The sequence below is a fragment of the Drosophila biarmipes genome, unplaced genomic scaffold (assembly GCF_025231255.1).
Source record: "Drosophila biarmipes strain raj3 unplaced genomic scaffold, RU_DBia_V1.1 ptg000035l, whole genome shotgun sequence".
Taxonomy (NCBI): Eukaryota; Metazoa; Arthropoda; class Insecta; order Diptera; family Drosophilidae; genus Drosophila; species Drosophila biarmipes.
Window position 1 is genome coordinate 4,207 of NW_026114547.1, and position 15,794 is coordinate 20,000.

At 32.9% G+C, this 15,794-nt stretch overlaps 3 non-coding genes across 3 annotated transcripts; all 3 read left to right on the forward strand.

Moving 5' to 3' along the window:
• The first annotated feature begins 3,192 nt into the window (after positions 1–3,192).
• On the forward strand, positions 3,193–5,187 carry LOC127012232 (small subunit ribosomal RNA). The gene has a single exon (XR_007765745.1). It is a non-coding gene; the product is annotated as a small subunit ribosomal RNA (ribosomal RNA).
• Positions 5,188–6,390: 1,203 nt separating this feature from the next.
• On the forward strand, positions 6,391–6,569 carry LOC127012230 (5.8S ribosomal RNA). The gene has a single exon (XR_007765743.1). It is a non-coding gene; the product is annotated as a 5.8S ribosomal RNA (ribosomal RNA).
• A 402-nt stretch (positions 6,570–6,971) lies between these two features.
• On the forward strand, positions 6,972–10,942 carry LOC127012234 (large subunit ribosomal RNA). Its single transcript, XR_007765747.1, has one exon. It is a non-coding gene; the product is annotated as a large subunit ribosomal RNA (ribosomal RNA).
• Positions 10,943–15,794: the final 4,852 nt, after the last annotated feature.

The following is a 15,794-nucleotide window of genomic DNA, read 5'->3' on the forward strand; positions in this document are numbered from 1 at the left end:
GAGCGGGTAGCCCCTAGTATAGTAAGCAGTCGAATGGGAGACAGCGTGTCCAAAAACACCTATAGGGAGGTGGTCGTTGGCGGACCTCTCCTCGTATTGGTCAAACTTATGATTTTGTCAATACTATATAAAACGCCAATCATATCCATATAAAAGTGAATACAGTATATGGATATGAATAAAAAACCATACATAAATAAAAAAAAATATGTATAAAAAATTATACATATATTTATATTAAGCAATCGTATGGATGTGGCTTATAGGTATAATACCTATAAGGCATAATAATGTATAATATAGCAAATATACATATAAAAGTGCATGAATTGTATAGATATGGCATATAAGTGACATATTTATGAGAATAGCTAGTAGAATTTGCCCATACACTACTAGCGAAATGAGATATTTATACCTAGTGAGGGCGGCACTAGTACTATAAATTGTGGCAAAATAAATCTTATGCAAATGCATAGGATTTTGTCAATACCGTACAAAAAACTAAGTAAAACGTATGGATATTGAAAAATAAATGGATTATATTCATAAAATACGAATATTTCTTGCATTCTCTTGTTATATGAGAGAATATCATACGGAGCGGGTAGCCCCTAGTATAGTAAGCAGTCGAATGGGAGACAGCGTGTCCAAAAACACCTATAGGGAGGTGGTCGTTGGCGGACCTCTCCTCGTATTGGTCAAACTTATGATTTTGTCAATACTATATAAAACGCCAATCATATCCATATAAAATTGAATACAGTATATGGATATGAATAAAAAACCATACAAAAATAAAAAAAAAATATGTATAAAAAATTATACATATATTTATATTAAGCAATCGTATGGATGTGGCTTATAGGTATAATACCTATAAGGCATAATAATGTATAATATAGCAAATATACATATAAAAGTGCATGAATTGTATAGATATGGCATATAAGTGACATATTTATGAGAATAGCTAGTAGAATTTGCCCATACACTACTAGCGAAATGAGATATTTATACCTAGTGAGGGCGGCACTAGTACTATAAATTGTGGCAAAATAAATCTTATGCAAATGCATAGGATTTTGTCAATACCGTACAAAAAACTAAGTAAAACGTATGGATATTGAAAAATAAATGGATTATATTCATAAAATACGAATATTTCTTGCATTCTCTTGTTATATGAGAGAATATCATACGGAGCGGGTAGCCCCTAGTATAGTAAGCAGTCGAATGGGAGACAGCGTGTCCAAAAACACCTATAGGGAGGTGGTCGTTGGCGGACCTCTCCTCGTATTGGTCAAACTTATGATTTTGTCAATACTATATAAAACGCCAATCATATCCATATAAAAGTGAATACAGTATATGGATATGAATAAAAAACCATACATAAATAAAAAAAAAATATGTATAAAAAATTATACATATATTTATATTAAGCAATCGTATGGATGTGGCTTATAGGTATAATACCTATAAGGCATAATAATGTATAATATAGCAAATATACATATAAAAGTGCATGAATTGTATAGATATGGCATATAAGTGACATATTTATGAGAATAGCTAGTAGAATTTGCCCATACACTACTAGCGAAATGAGATATTTATACCTAGTGAGGGCGGCACTAGTACTATAAATTGTGGCAAAATAAATCTTATGCAAATGCATAGGATTTTGTCAATACCATACATAAACCGTATGGATATTGAGAAGTTAATAGATTACATCTATAATATGAGAAGTATTTTAGTATTCTTATTAAATAAGAGAATACTATAAGGGTGAGTGGCAAAGAGAATTGAATATACCCGAATGGGAGACAGCGTGTCCAAAAACTACTATAGGTGGTGTGGCAAATATGAGGAAGGCAATATATCCATATAATGAAAATAAAAGTGCGTTTTCTTATTATATAAGAGAACACTATATGGGTGAGTGGCAAAGTAAATTGAATATACCCGAATGGGAGACAGCGTGTCCAAAAACTACTATAGGTGGTGTGGCAAATATGAGGAAGGCAATATATCCATATAATGAAAATAAAAGTGCGTTTTCTTATTATATAAGAGAACACTATATGGGTGAGTGGCAAAGTAAATTGAATATACCCGAATGGGAGACAGCGTGTCCAAAAACTACTATAGGTGGTGTGGCAAATATGAGGAAGGCAATATATCCATATAATGAATATAAAAGTGCGTTGTCTTATTATATAAGAGAACACTATATGGGTGAGTGGCAAAGTAAATTGAATATACCCGAATGGGAGACAGCGTGTCCAAAAACTACTATAGGATGGTCAATGGGCCGGCCGTCTGCTATTGACATATGTCAGTAGAGAAGATATTATCCGTCAAATTTGTTTCTTTATTCATTTATTTGAATACGAGACTTGGCTCCGCGGTTAATATTTTAAGCCCAAAGATAATAACGTTGAAACAAAGGCCAAGTTTCTATTGTACATAGAATAACAAATTGTTTCCGAATTTTATCGTTAATTTTAGGAGGTAGGCTAACATGATTTATATTATATGTGTATTATTAAATAATAATAGTACATAAAAGTCTACCAAAGAAATATAAAAATGTAATTATGAATACATTTTCAATATTAATATCAACTTATATTGTTGATAATAAAAAATAGCTATTAAGAGAGTTATTTAAGAAATTATATAATATATAATAAAGAGTATATATATAAATAATATATAAGTATATATTATTTAAGAAATAAATATAGTAGTAATAATTATATATATACACTCGGTTCTATTTTATATATTACCAGAGACTTATATGGATATATATAGATAAATTTTAAATTTATCGTCAAAATACAAATGATTAACTCAATATCTTATATTGGTTAAACAAAAATTGTACATGTGTGGATACAATATATTATGTATGTCGAACAAAAATGATATTTTAGAATGAAATGTGCATATATAAAGAAAATATATGAAAAATAAATATTGTGTTTATAAAGAATATGATTCTTTTTGACATCAATAAAAACTTGTTATTATTAGTGGCGAAACAAGTATAAATTGGAAAACAAACGTATACGAATGCTATATAAAAATGGCCGTATTCGATAGAAATAAAATCTATAACAACATATATATTGCTAATTTCTATTCAAAAAATATGAATGAAATATGAATAAAAACATTATTCTGGTTGATCCTGCCAGTAGTTATATGCTTGTCTCAAAGATTAAGCCATGCATGTCTAAGTACACACGAATTAAAAGTGAAACCGCAAAAGGCTCATTATATCAGTTATGGTTCCTTAGATCGTTAACAGTTACTTGGATAACTGTGGTAATTCTAGAGCTAATACATGCAATTAAAACATGAACCTTATGGAACATGTGCTTTTATTAGGCTAAAACCAAGCGATCGCAAGATCGTTATATTGGTTGAACTCTAGATAACATGCAGATCGTATGGTCTTGTACCGACGACAGATCTTTCAAATGTCTGCCCTATCAACTTTTGATGGTAGTATCTAGGACTACCATGGTTGCAACGGGTAACGGGGAATCAGGGTTCGATTCCGGAGAGGGAGCCTGAGAAACGGCTACCACATCTAAGGAAGGCAGCAGGCGCGTAAATTACCCACTCCCAGCTCGGGGAGGTAGTGACGAAAAATAACAATACAGGACTCATATCCGAGGCCCTGTAATTGGAATGAGTACACTTTAAATCCTTTAACAAGGACCAATTGGAGGGCAAGTCTGGTGCCAGCAGCCGCGGTAATTCCAGCTCCAATAGCGTATATTAAAGTTGTTGCGGTTAAAACGTTCGTAGTTGAACTTGTGCTTCATACGGGTAGTACAACTTACAATTGTGGTTAGTACTATACCTTTATGTATGTAAGCGTATTACCGGTGGAGTTCTTACATGTGCTTAGATACTTGTATTTTTTCATATGTTCCTCCTATTTAAAAACCTGCATTAGTGCTCTTAAACGAGTGTTATTGTGGGCCGGTACAATTACTTTGAACAAATTAGAGTGCTTAAAGCAGGCTTCAAATGCCTGAATATTCTGTGCATGGGATAATGAAATAAGACCTCTGTTCTGCTTTCATTGGTTTTCAGATCAAGAGGTAATGATTAATAGAAGCAGTTTGGGGGCATTAGTATTACGACGCGAGAGGTGAAATTCTTGGACCGTCGTAAGACTAACTTAAGCGAAAGCATTTGCCAAAGATGTTTTCATTAATCAAGAACGAAAGTTAGAGGTTCGAAGGCGATCAGATACCGCCCTAGTTCTAACCATAAACGATGCCAGCTAGCAATTGGGTGTAGCTACTTTTATGGCTCTCTCAGTCGCTTCCCGGGAAACCAAAGCTTTTGGGCTCCGGGGGAAGTATGGTTGCAAAGCTGAAACTTAAAGGAATTGACGGAAGGGCACCACCAGGAGTGGAGCCTGCGGCTTAATTTGACTCAACACGGGAAAACTTACCAGGTCCGAACATAAGTGTGTAAGACAGATTGATAGCTCTTTCTCGAATCTATGGGTGGTGGTGCATGGCCGTTCTTAGTTCGTGGAGTGATTTGTCTGGTTAATTCCGATAACGAACGAGACTCAAATATATTAAATAGATATCTTCAGGATTATGGTGTTGAAGCTTATATAGCCTTCATTCATGGTGGCAGTAAAATGTTTATTGTGTTTGAATGTGTTTATATAAGTGGAGCCGTACCTGTTGGTTTGTCCCATTATAAGGACACTAGCTTCTTAAATGGACAAATTGCGTCTAGCAATAATGAGATTGAGCAATAACAGGTCTGTGATGCCCTTAGATGTCCTGGGCTGCACGCGCGCTACAATGAAAGTATCAACGTGTATTTCCTAGACCGAGAGGTCCGGGTAAACCGCTGAACCACTTTCATGCTTGGGATTGTGAACTGAAACTGTTCACATGAACTTGGAATTCCCAGTAAGTGTGAGTCATTAACTCGCATTGATTACGTCCCTGCCCTTTGTACACACCGCCCGTCGCTACTACCGATTGAATTATTTAGTGAGGTCTCCGGACGTGATCACTGTGACGCCTTGCGTGTTACGGTTGTTTCGCAAAAGTTGACCGAACTTGATTATTTAGAGGAAGTAAAAGTCGTAACAAGGTTTCCGTAGGTGAACCTGCGGAAGGATCATTAATGTTTTAATATCCTTACCGTTAATAAAATATTTGTTTATATTATAATAAATACATTATAGTATTACAAATAAAATATGAATTGCCAAAATGTATATGAGATCTATTATAGATCAAATGAAATTTCGAACAAGCAAATCGAAATAATGCAAATATTAAAATTATATATTGTATTTAATACATATGAGAGAAATTAATAAGCAGCCAAAGCAAACAAATAAAAATTCGAACAAGCAAATCGAATTATTAAAATAATAATATTAAATTATTATTGTATATCCTTACCGTTAATAAAATATTTGTTTATATTATAATAAATACATTATAATAATACAAATAAAATATGAATTGCCAAAATGTATATGAGATCTAATATAGATCAAATAAAATTTCGAACAAGCAAATCGAAATAATGCAAATATTAAAATTATATATTGTATTTAATACATATGAGAGAAATAATAAGCAGCCAAAGCAAACAAATAAAAATTCGAACAAGCAAATCGAATTATTAAAATAATAATATTAAATTATTATTGTATATCCTTACCGTTAATAAAATATTTGTTTATATTATAATAAATACATTATAGTAATACAAATAAAATATGAATTGCCAAAATGTATATGATCTAATATAGATCAAATGAAATTTCGAACAAGCAAATCGAAATAATGCAAATATTAAAATTATATATTGTATTTAATACATATGAGAGAAATAATAAGCAGCCAAAACAAACAAATAAAAATTCGAACAAGCAAATCGAATTATTAAAATAATAATATTAAATTATTATTGTATATAAACACAATTAAAATACTGTGTGTATATGGACCATAATATACACGCGTTGCGATATGTATTGTTCATCTCAGTTATGCGCATACATTGGATAATGCAACAACCTAAAATGTACAATGTTGTACCTGGTTTTATACAGGTTAATGTTTTATATAAATTTCAATTTATATCGCTAAAAAAGTATTAATATATATATATATATATTTATTTACAATAAATGCAATTTAAAAAGAAATACTTTGATATATATTGGTTATATAAAACTAAGACATTTCGCAGCATTCGTTTTAGGTATAAAAATAAATTTATTGAAGGAATTGATATATGCCAGTAAAATGGTGTATTTTTAATTTCTTTCAATAAAAACATATTTGACAAAATTAAGAAACCAATTTATAAAACTCTAAGCGGTGGATCACTCGGCTCATGGGTCGATGAAGAACGCAGCAAACTGTGCGTCATCGTGTGAACTGCAGGACACATGAACATCGACATTTTGAACGCATATCGCAGTCCATGCTGTTATGTACTTTAATTAATTTTATAGTGCTGCTTGGACTACATATGGTTGAGGGTTGTAAGACTATGCTAATTAAGTTGCTTATACAAATTTTATAATGAAATTTTATAAGCATATGGTATATTATTGGATAATAATAATTTAATTATTTTATTCATAATATTAAAAAATATATGAAAAACATTATCTCACATTAGTAAATAATTTGAATGTGAAAAACGAAGAGAAATATTTTCTTTTTCAATCAAATGATACTGAGAAATGTCTAGCATAAAAATTTATCTAGAATTGTCTCTTATTAATGATTAGAAAATAGAAAACCGTTGACAATATTATTGTTCTTCGTTGATTCGTTAAATCAAACAAATGCCATTTATATACAGATATTATTAATATAACGAATTTAATAAAATGTTTTATCATTATATATAAAGAATTAATTGCATATAAAAGTTATACACAACCTCAACTCATATGGGACTACCCCCTGAATTTAAGCATATTAATTAGGGGAGGAAAAGAAACTAACAAGGATTTTCTTAGTAGCGGCGAGCGAAAAGAAATCAGTTCAGCACTAAGTCACTTTGTCTATATGGCAAATGTGAGATGCAGTGTATGGAGCGTCAATATTCTAGTATGAGAAATTAACGATTTAAGTCCTTCTTAAATGAGGCCATTTACCCATAGAGGGTGCCAGGCCCGTATAACGTTAATGATTACTAGATGATGTTTCCAAAGAGTCGTGTTGCTTGATAGTGCAGCACTAAGTGGGTGGTAAACTCCATCTAAAACTAAATATAACCATGAGACCGATAGTAAACAAGTACCGTGAGGGAAAGTTGAAAAGAACTCTGAATAGAGAGTTAAACAGTACGTGAAACTGCTTAGAGGTTAAGCCCGATGAACCTGAATATCCGTTATGGAAAATTCATCATTAGAATTGTAATATTTAAACAATATTATGATAATAGTGTGCATTTTTTCCATATAAGGACATTGTAATCTATTAGCATACCAAATTTATCATAAAATATAACTTATAGTTTATTCAAATTAATTTGCTTGCATTTTAACACAGAATAAATGTTATTAATTTGATAAAGTGCTGATAGATTTATATGAATACAGTGCGTTAATTTTTCGGAATTATATAATGGCATAATTATCATTGATTTTTGTGTTTATTATATGCACTTGTAGGATTAACAATGCGAAAGATTCAGGATACCTTCGGGACCCGTCTTGAAACACGGACCAAGGAGTCTAACATATGTGCAAGTTATTGGGATATAAACCTAATAGCGTAATTAACTTGACTAATAATGGGATTAGTTTTTTAACTATTTATAGCTAATTAACACAATCCCGGGGCGTTCTATATAGTTATGTATAATGATATTTATATTATTTATGCCTCTAACTGGAACGTACCTTGAGCATATATGCTGTGACCCGAAAGATGGTGAACTATACTTGATCAGGTTGAAGTCAGGGGAAACCCTGATGGAAGACCGAAACAGTTCTGACGTGCAAATCGATTGTCAGAATTGAGTATAGGGGCGAAAGACCAATCGAACCATCTAGTAGCTGGTTCCTTCCGAAGTTTCCCTCAGGATAGCTGGTGCATTTTAATATTATATAAAATAATCTTATCTGGTAAAGCGAATGATTAGAGGCCTTAGGGTCGAAACGATCTTAACCTATTCTCAAACTTTAAATGGGTAAGAACCTTAACTTTCTTGATATGAAGTTCAAGGTTATGATATAATGTGCCCAGTGGGCCACTTTTGGTAAGCAGAACTGGCGCTGTGGGATGAACCAAACGTAATGTTACGGTGCCCAAATTAACAACTCATGCAGATACCATGAAAGGCGTTGGTTGCTTAAAACAGCAGGACGGTGATCATGGAAGTCGAAATCCGCTAAGGAGTGTGTAACAACTCACCTGCCGAAGCAACTAGCCCTTAAAATGGATGGCGCTTAAGTTGTATACCTATACATTACCGCTAAAGTAGATGATTTATATTACTTGTAATATAAATTTTGAAACTTTAGTGAGTAGGAAGGTACAATGGTATGCGTAGAAGTGTTTGGCGTAAGCCTGCATGGAGCTGCCATTGGTACAGATCTTGGTGGTAGTAGCAAATAATCGAATGAGACCTTGGAGGACTGAAGTGGAGAAGGGTTTCGTGTGAACAGTGGTTGATCACGAGTTAGTCGGTCCTAAGTTCAAGGCGAAAGCCGAAAATTTTCAAGTAAAATACAAATGCCAAACAAATATATATATTATATAAAATCTAGCTAAATTAATATACTTGAATAATTTTGAACGAAAGGGAATACGGTTCCAATTCCGTAACCTGTTGAGTATCCGTTTGTTATTAAATATGGGCCTCGTGCTCATCCTGGCAACAGGAACGACCATAAAGAAGCCGTCGAGAGATATCGGAAGAGTTTTCTTTTCTGTTTTATAGCCGTACTACCATGGAAGTCTTTCGCAGAGAGATATGGTAGATGGGCTAGAAGAGCATGACATATACTGTTGTGTCGATATTTTCTCCTCGGACCTTGAAAATTTATGGTGGGGACACGCAAACTTCTCAACAGGCCGTACCAATATCCGCAGCTGGTCTCCAAGGTGAAGAGTCTCTAGTCGATAGAATAATGTAGGTAAGGGAAGTCGGCAAATTAGATCCGTAACTTCGGGATAAGGATTGGCTCTGAAGATTGAGATAGTCGGGCTTGATTGGGAAACAATAACATGGTTTATGTGCTCGTTCTGGGTAAATAGAGTTTCTAGCATTTATGTTAGTTACTTGTTCCCCGGATAGTTTAGTTACGTAGCCAATTGTGGAACTTTCTTGCTAAAATTTTTAAGAATACTAATTGGGTTAAACCAATTAGTTCTTATTAATTATAACGATTATCAATTAACAATCAATTCAGAACTGGCACGGACTTGGGGAATCCGACTGTCTAATTAAAACAAAGCATTGTGATGGCCCTAGCGGGTGTTGACACAATGTGATTTCTGCCCAGTGCTCTGAATGTCAAAGTGAAGAAATTCAAGTAAGCGCGGGTCAACGGCGGGAGTAACTATGACTCTCTTAAGGTAGCCAAATGCCTCGTCATCTAATTAGTGACGCGCATGAATGGATTAACGAGATTCCTACTGTCCCTATCTACTATCTAGCGAAACCACAGCCAAGGGAACGGGCTTGGAATAATTAGCGGGGAAAGAAGACCCTTTTGAGCTTGACTCTAATCTGGCAGTGTAAGGAGACATAAGAGGTGTAGAATAAGTGGGAGATATTAGACCTCGGTTTGGTATCGCCAATGAAATACCACTACTCTTATTGTTTCCTTACTTACTTGATTAAATGGAACGTGTATCATTTCCTAGCCATTATACGGATATATTTATTATATCTTATGGTATTGGGTTTTGATGCAAGCTTCTTGATCAAAGTATCACGAGTTTGTTATATATTCGCAAACAAATTCTTTAATAAAACGGTGCATTTATGTATTTTTGATTTGAAAATTTGGTATAACTCCAATTACTCAGGTATGATCCAATTCAAGGACATTGCCAGGTAGGGAGTTTGACTGGGGCGGTACATCTCTCAAATAATAACGGAGGTGTCCCAAGGCCAGCTCAGTGCGGACAGAAACCACACATAGAGCAAAAGGGCAAATGCTGACTTGATCTCGGTGTTCAGTACACACAGGGACAGCAAAAGCTCGGCCTATCGATCCTTTTGGTTTAAAGAGTTTTTAACAAGAGGTGTCAGAAAAGTTACCATAGGGATAACTGGCTTGTGGCGGCCAAGCGTTCATAGCGACGTCGCTTTTTGATCCTTCGATGTCGGCTCTTCCTATCATTGTGAAGCAAAATTCACCAAGCGTTGGATTGTTCACCCATGCAAGGGAACGTGAGCTGGGTTTAGACCGTCGTGAGACAGGTTAGTTTTACCCTACTAATGACAAAACGTTGTTGCGACAGCATTCCTGCGTAGTACGAGAGGAACCGCAGGTACGGACCAATGGCACAATACTTGTTCGAGCGAACAGTGGTATGACGCTACGTCCGTTGGATTATGCCTGAACGCCTCTAAGGTCGTATCCGTGCTGGACTGCAATGATAAATAAGGGGCAATTTGCATTGTATGGCTTCTAAACCATTTAAAGTTTATAATTTACTTTTTAAACGACAATGGATGTGATGCCAATGTAATTTGTAACATAGTAAATTGGGAGGATCTTTGATCACCTGATGCCGCGCTAGTTACATATAAAAGCATTATTTAATACAATGACAAAGCCTAGAATCAATTGTAAACGACTTTTGTAACAGGCAAGGTGTTGTAAGTGGTTGAGCAGCTGCCATACTGCGATCCACTGAAGCTTATCCTTTGCTTGATGATTCGATAATAAAATTGCATAATTTATTTGTTGTGTTGAACTTCTTATATAAAGTTCAACCAACAATCTATTTGTATGCATTGATTGTTTGCTTGGCTTTGTGGCGAATTTTTAATCCTTTATATATTACATTCCTAAGGTCTAGATTTTCAAGTAAGAGACCAATTTGATTAACATATCAATATAAGTACAACTCGACCATCTAATAATAACAATATGAATCGTCATCTTATTAGTGACGCGAAGATTGGCAAACATATAATATAAAAATATTCCTAAGGTCTAGATTTTCAAGTAAGAGACCAATTTGATTAACATATCAATATAAGTACAACTCGACCATCTAATAATAACAATATGAATCGTCATCTTATTAGTGACGCGAAGATTGGCAAACATATAATATAAAAATATTCCTAAGGTCTAGATTTTTAAGTAAGAGACCAATTTGATTAACATATCAATATAAGTACAACTCGACCATCTAATAATAACAATATGAATCGTCATCTTATTAGTGACGCGAAGATTGGCAAACATATAATATAAAAATATTCCTAAGGTCTAGATTTTCAAGTAAGAGACCAATTTGATTAACATATCAATATAAGTACAACTCGACCATCTAATAATAATATGAATCGTCATCTTATTAGTGACGCGAAGATTGGCAAACATATAATATAAAAATATTCCTAAGGTCTAGATTTTCAAGTAAGAGACCAATTTGATTAACATATCAATATAAGTACAACTCGACCATCTAATAATAATATGAATCGTCATCTTATTAGTGACGCGAAGATTGGCAAACATATAATATAAAAATATTCCTAAGGTCTAGATTTTCAAGTAAGAGACCAATTTGATTAACATATCAATATAAGTACAACTCGACCATCTAATAATAACAATATGAATCGTCATCTTTTTAGTGACGCGAAGATTGGCAAACATATAATATAAAAATATTCCTAAGGTCTAGAATCTTAAGCAATAGACCAATTCAACTAAGAGTTGACATATAAAAATATGTTCCTTTTAATGTTAGCAAAATTTTATCGTCACATACTGTTAGTGACGCGAACGTTTTTTTCTCCATGTTTATATGAATGTTTATTCAAAGGTAGAAAGGCAGGATCGTTATTTTATAAGTGAAGCGATAAAAAAATATTATGCAATAGGACATCTATTTATAAATATTTTTAAGTCTTAGAAATTCAAGTAAAGAGATTCAAGAAATTCATTCAACTTAGAGCGCACATATAATTAAAACTATTCCTGAGGTTTAGAAACCAAATTAAATAAAGAGGACATATAAACGTATGTGGTATTTTGATGGTAGTAAAAATGTATCGCGATATTATTAGTGACGCGACCAATTTTTATACTCTTTGCTCCATGTGCAAATATATCTAGTGTTTAGATAGTCAATTAAAAATGACAATTTTAACTAAAAGACTTAAAAAAGTGTTTGTCAAACTTATAATTTTGTCAATACTATATAAAACGCCAATCATATCCTTATAAAAGTAAATACGGTATATGGTTATAAATACAAAACCATATATAAATAAAAAAATGAAATCGTATGTATATGGCTTATAGGTATAATACCTATAAGGCATAATAATGTATAATATTAGCAAATATACATATAAAAGTGCATAAATTGTATAGATATGGCATAAAGAAGGCATTTATGAGAATAGCTAGTAGAATTTGCCCATACACTACTAGCGAAATGAGATATTTATACCTAGTGAGGGCGGCACTAGTACTATAAATTGTGGCAAAATAAATCTTATGCAAATGCATAGGATTTTGTCAATACCGTACAAAAAACTAAGTAAAACGTATGGATATTGAAAAATAAATGGATTATATTCATAAAATACGAATATTTCTTGCATTCTCTTGTTATACGAGAGAATATCATACGGAGCGGGCAGCCCCTAGTATAGTAAGCAGTCGAATGGGAGACAGCGTGTCCAAAAACACCTATAGGGAGGTGGTCGTTGGCGGACCTCTCCTCGTATTGGTCAAACTTATGATTTTGTCAATACTATATAAAACGCCAATCATATCCATATAAAAGTGAATACAGTATATGGATATGAATAAAAAACCATACATAAATAAAAAAAAATATGTATAAAAAATTATACATATATTTATATTAAGCAATCGTATGGATGTGGCTTATAGGTATAATACCTATAAGGCATAATAATGTATAATATAGCAAATATACATATAAAAGTGCATGAATTGTATAGATATGGCATATAAGTGACATATTTATGAGAATAGCTAGTAGAATTTGCCCATACACTACTAGCGAAATGAGATATTTATACCTAGTGAGGGCGGCACTAGTACTATAAATTGTGGCAAAATAAATCTTATGCAAATGCATAGGATTTTGTCAATACCGTACAAAAAACTAAGTAAAACGTATGGATATTGAAAAATAAATGGATTATATTCATAAAATACGAATATTTCTTGCATTCTCTTGTTATATGAGAGAATATCATACGGAGCGGGTAGCCCCTAGTATAGTAAGCAGTCGAATGGGAGACAGCGTGTCCAAAAACACCTATAGGGAGGTGGTCGTTGGCGGACCTCTCCTCGTATTGGTCAAACTTATGATTTTGTCAATACTATATAAAACGCCAATCATATCCATATAAAAGTGAATACAGTATATGGATATGAATAAAAAACCATACATAAATAAAAAAAAATATGTATAAAAAATTATACATATATTTATATTAAGCAATCGTATGGATGTGGCTTATAGGTATAATACCTATAAGGCATAATAATGTATAATATAGCAAATATACATATAAAAGTGCATGAATTGTATAGATATGGCATATAAGTGACATATTTATGAGAATAGCTAGTAGAATTTGCCCATACACTACTAGCGAAATGAGATATTTATACCTAGTGAGGGCGGCACTAGTACTATAAATTGTGGCAAAATAAATCTTATGCAAATGCATAGGATTTTGTCAATACCGTACAAAAAACTAAGTAAAACGTATGGATATTGAAAAATAAATGGATTATATTCATAAAATACGAATATTTCTTGCATTCTCTTGTTATATGAGAGAATATCATACGGAGCGGGTAGCCCCTAGTATAGTAAGCAGTCGAATGGGAGACAGCGTGTCCAAAAACACCTATAGGGAGGTGGTCGTTGGCGGACCTCTCCTCGTATTGGTCAAACTTATGATTTTGTCAATACTATATAAAACGCCAATCATATCCATATAAAATTGAATACAGTATATGGATATGAATAAAAAACCATACAAAAATAAAAAAAAAATATGTATAAAAAATTATACATATATTTATATTAAGCAATCGTATGGATGTGGCTTATAGGTATAATACCTATAAGGCATAATAATGTATAATATAGCAAATATACATATAAAAGTGCATGAATTGTATAGATATGGCATATAAGTGACATATTTATGAGAATAGCTAGTAGAATTTCCCCATACACTACTAGCGAAATGAGATATTTATACCTAGTGAGGGCGGCACTAGTACTATAAATTGTGGCAAAATAAATCTTATGCAAATGCATAGGATTTTGTCAATACCGTACAAAAAACTAAGTAAAACGTATGGATATTGAAAAATAAATGGATTATATTCATAAAATACGAATATTTCTTGCATTCTCTTGTTATATGAGAGAATATCATACGGAGCGGGTAGCCCCTAGTATAGTAAGCAGTCGAATGGGAGACAGCGTGTCCAAAAACACCTATAGGGAGGTGGTCGTTGGCGGACCTCTCCTCGTATTGGTCAAACTTATGATTTTGTCAATACTATATAAAACGCCAATCATATCCATATAAAAGTGAATACAGTATATGGATATGAATAAAAAACCATACATAAATAAAAAAAAAATATGTATAAAAAATTATACATATATTTATATTAAGCAATCGTATGGATGTGGCTTATAGGTATAATACCTATAAGGCATAATAATGTATAATATAGCAAATATACATATAAAAGTGCATGAATTGTATAGATATGGCATATAAGTGACATATTTATGAGAATAGCTAGTAGAATTTGCCCATACACTACTAGCGAAATGAGATATTTATACCTAGTGAGGGCGGCACTAGTACTATAAATTGTGGCAAAATAAATCTTATGCAAATGCATAGGATTTTGTCAATACCATACATAAACCGTATGGATATTGAGAAGTTAATAGATTACATCTATAATATGAGAAGTATTTTAGTATTCTTATTAAATAAGAGAATACTATAAGGGTGAGTGGCAAAGAGAATTGAATATACCCGAATGGGAGACAGCGTGTCCAAAAACTACTATAGGTGGTGTGGCAAATATGAGGAAGGCAATATATCCATATAATGAAAATAAAAGTGCGTTTTCTTATTATATAAGAGAACACTATATGGGTGAGTGGCAAAGTAAATTGAATATACCCGAATGGGAGACAGCGTGTCCAAAAACTACTATAGGTGGTGTGGCAAATATGAGGAAGGCAATATATCCATATAATGAAAATAAAAGTGCGTTTTCTTATTATATAAGAGAACACTATATGGGTGAGTGGCAAAGTAAATTGAATATACCCGAATGGGAGACAGCGTGTCCAAAAACTACTATAGGTGGTGTGGCAAATATGAGGAAGGCAATATATCCATATAATGAATATAAAAGTGCGTTGTCTTATTATATAAGAGAACACTATATGGGTGAGTGGCAAAGTAAATTGAATATACCCGAATGGGAGACAGCGTGTCCAAAAACTACTATAGGATGGTCA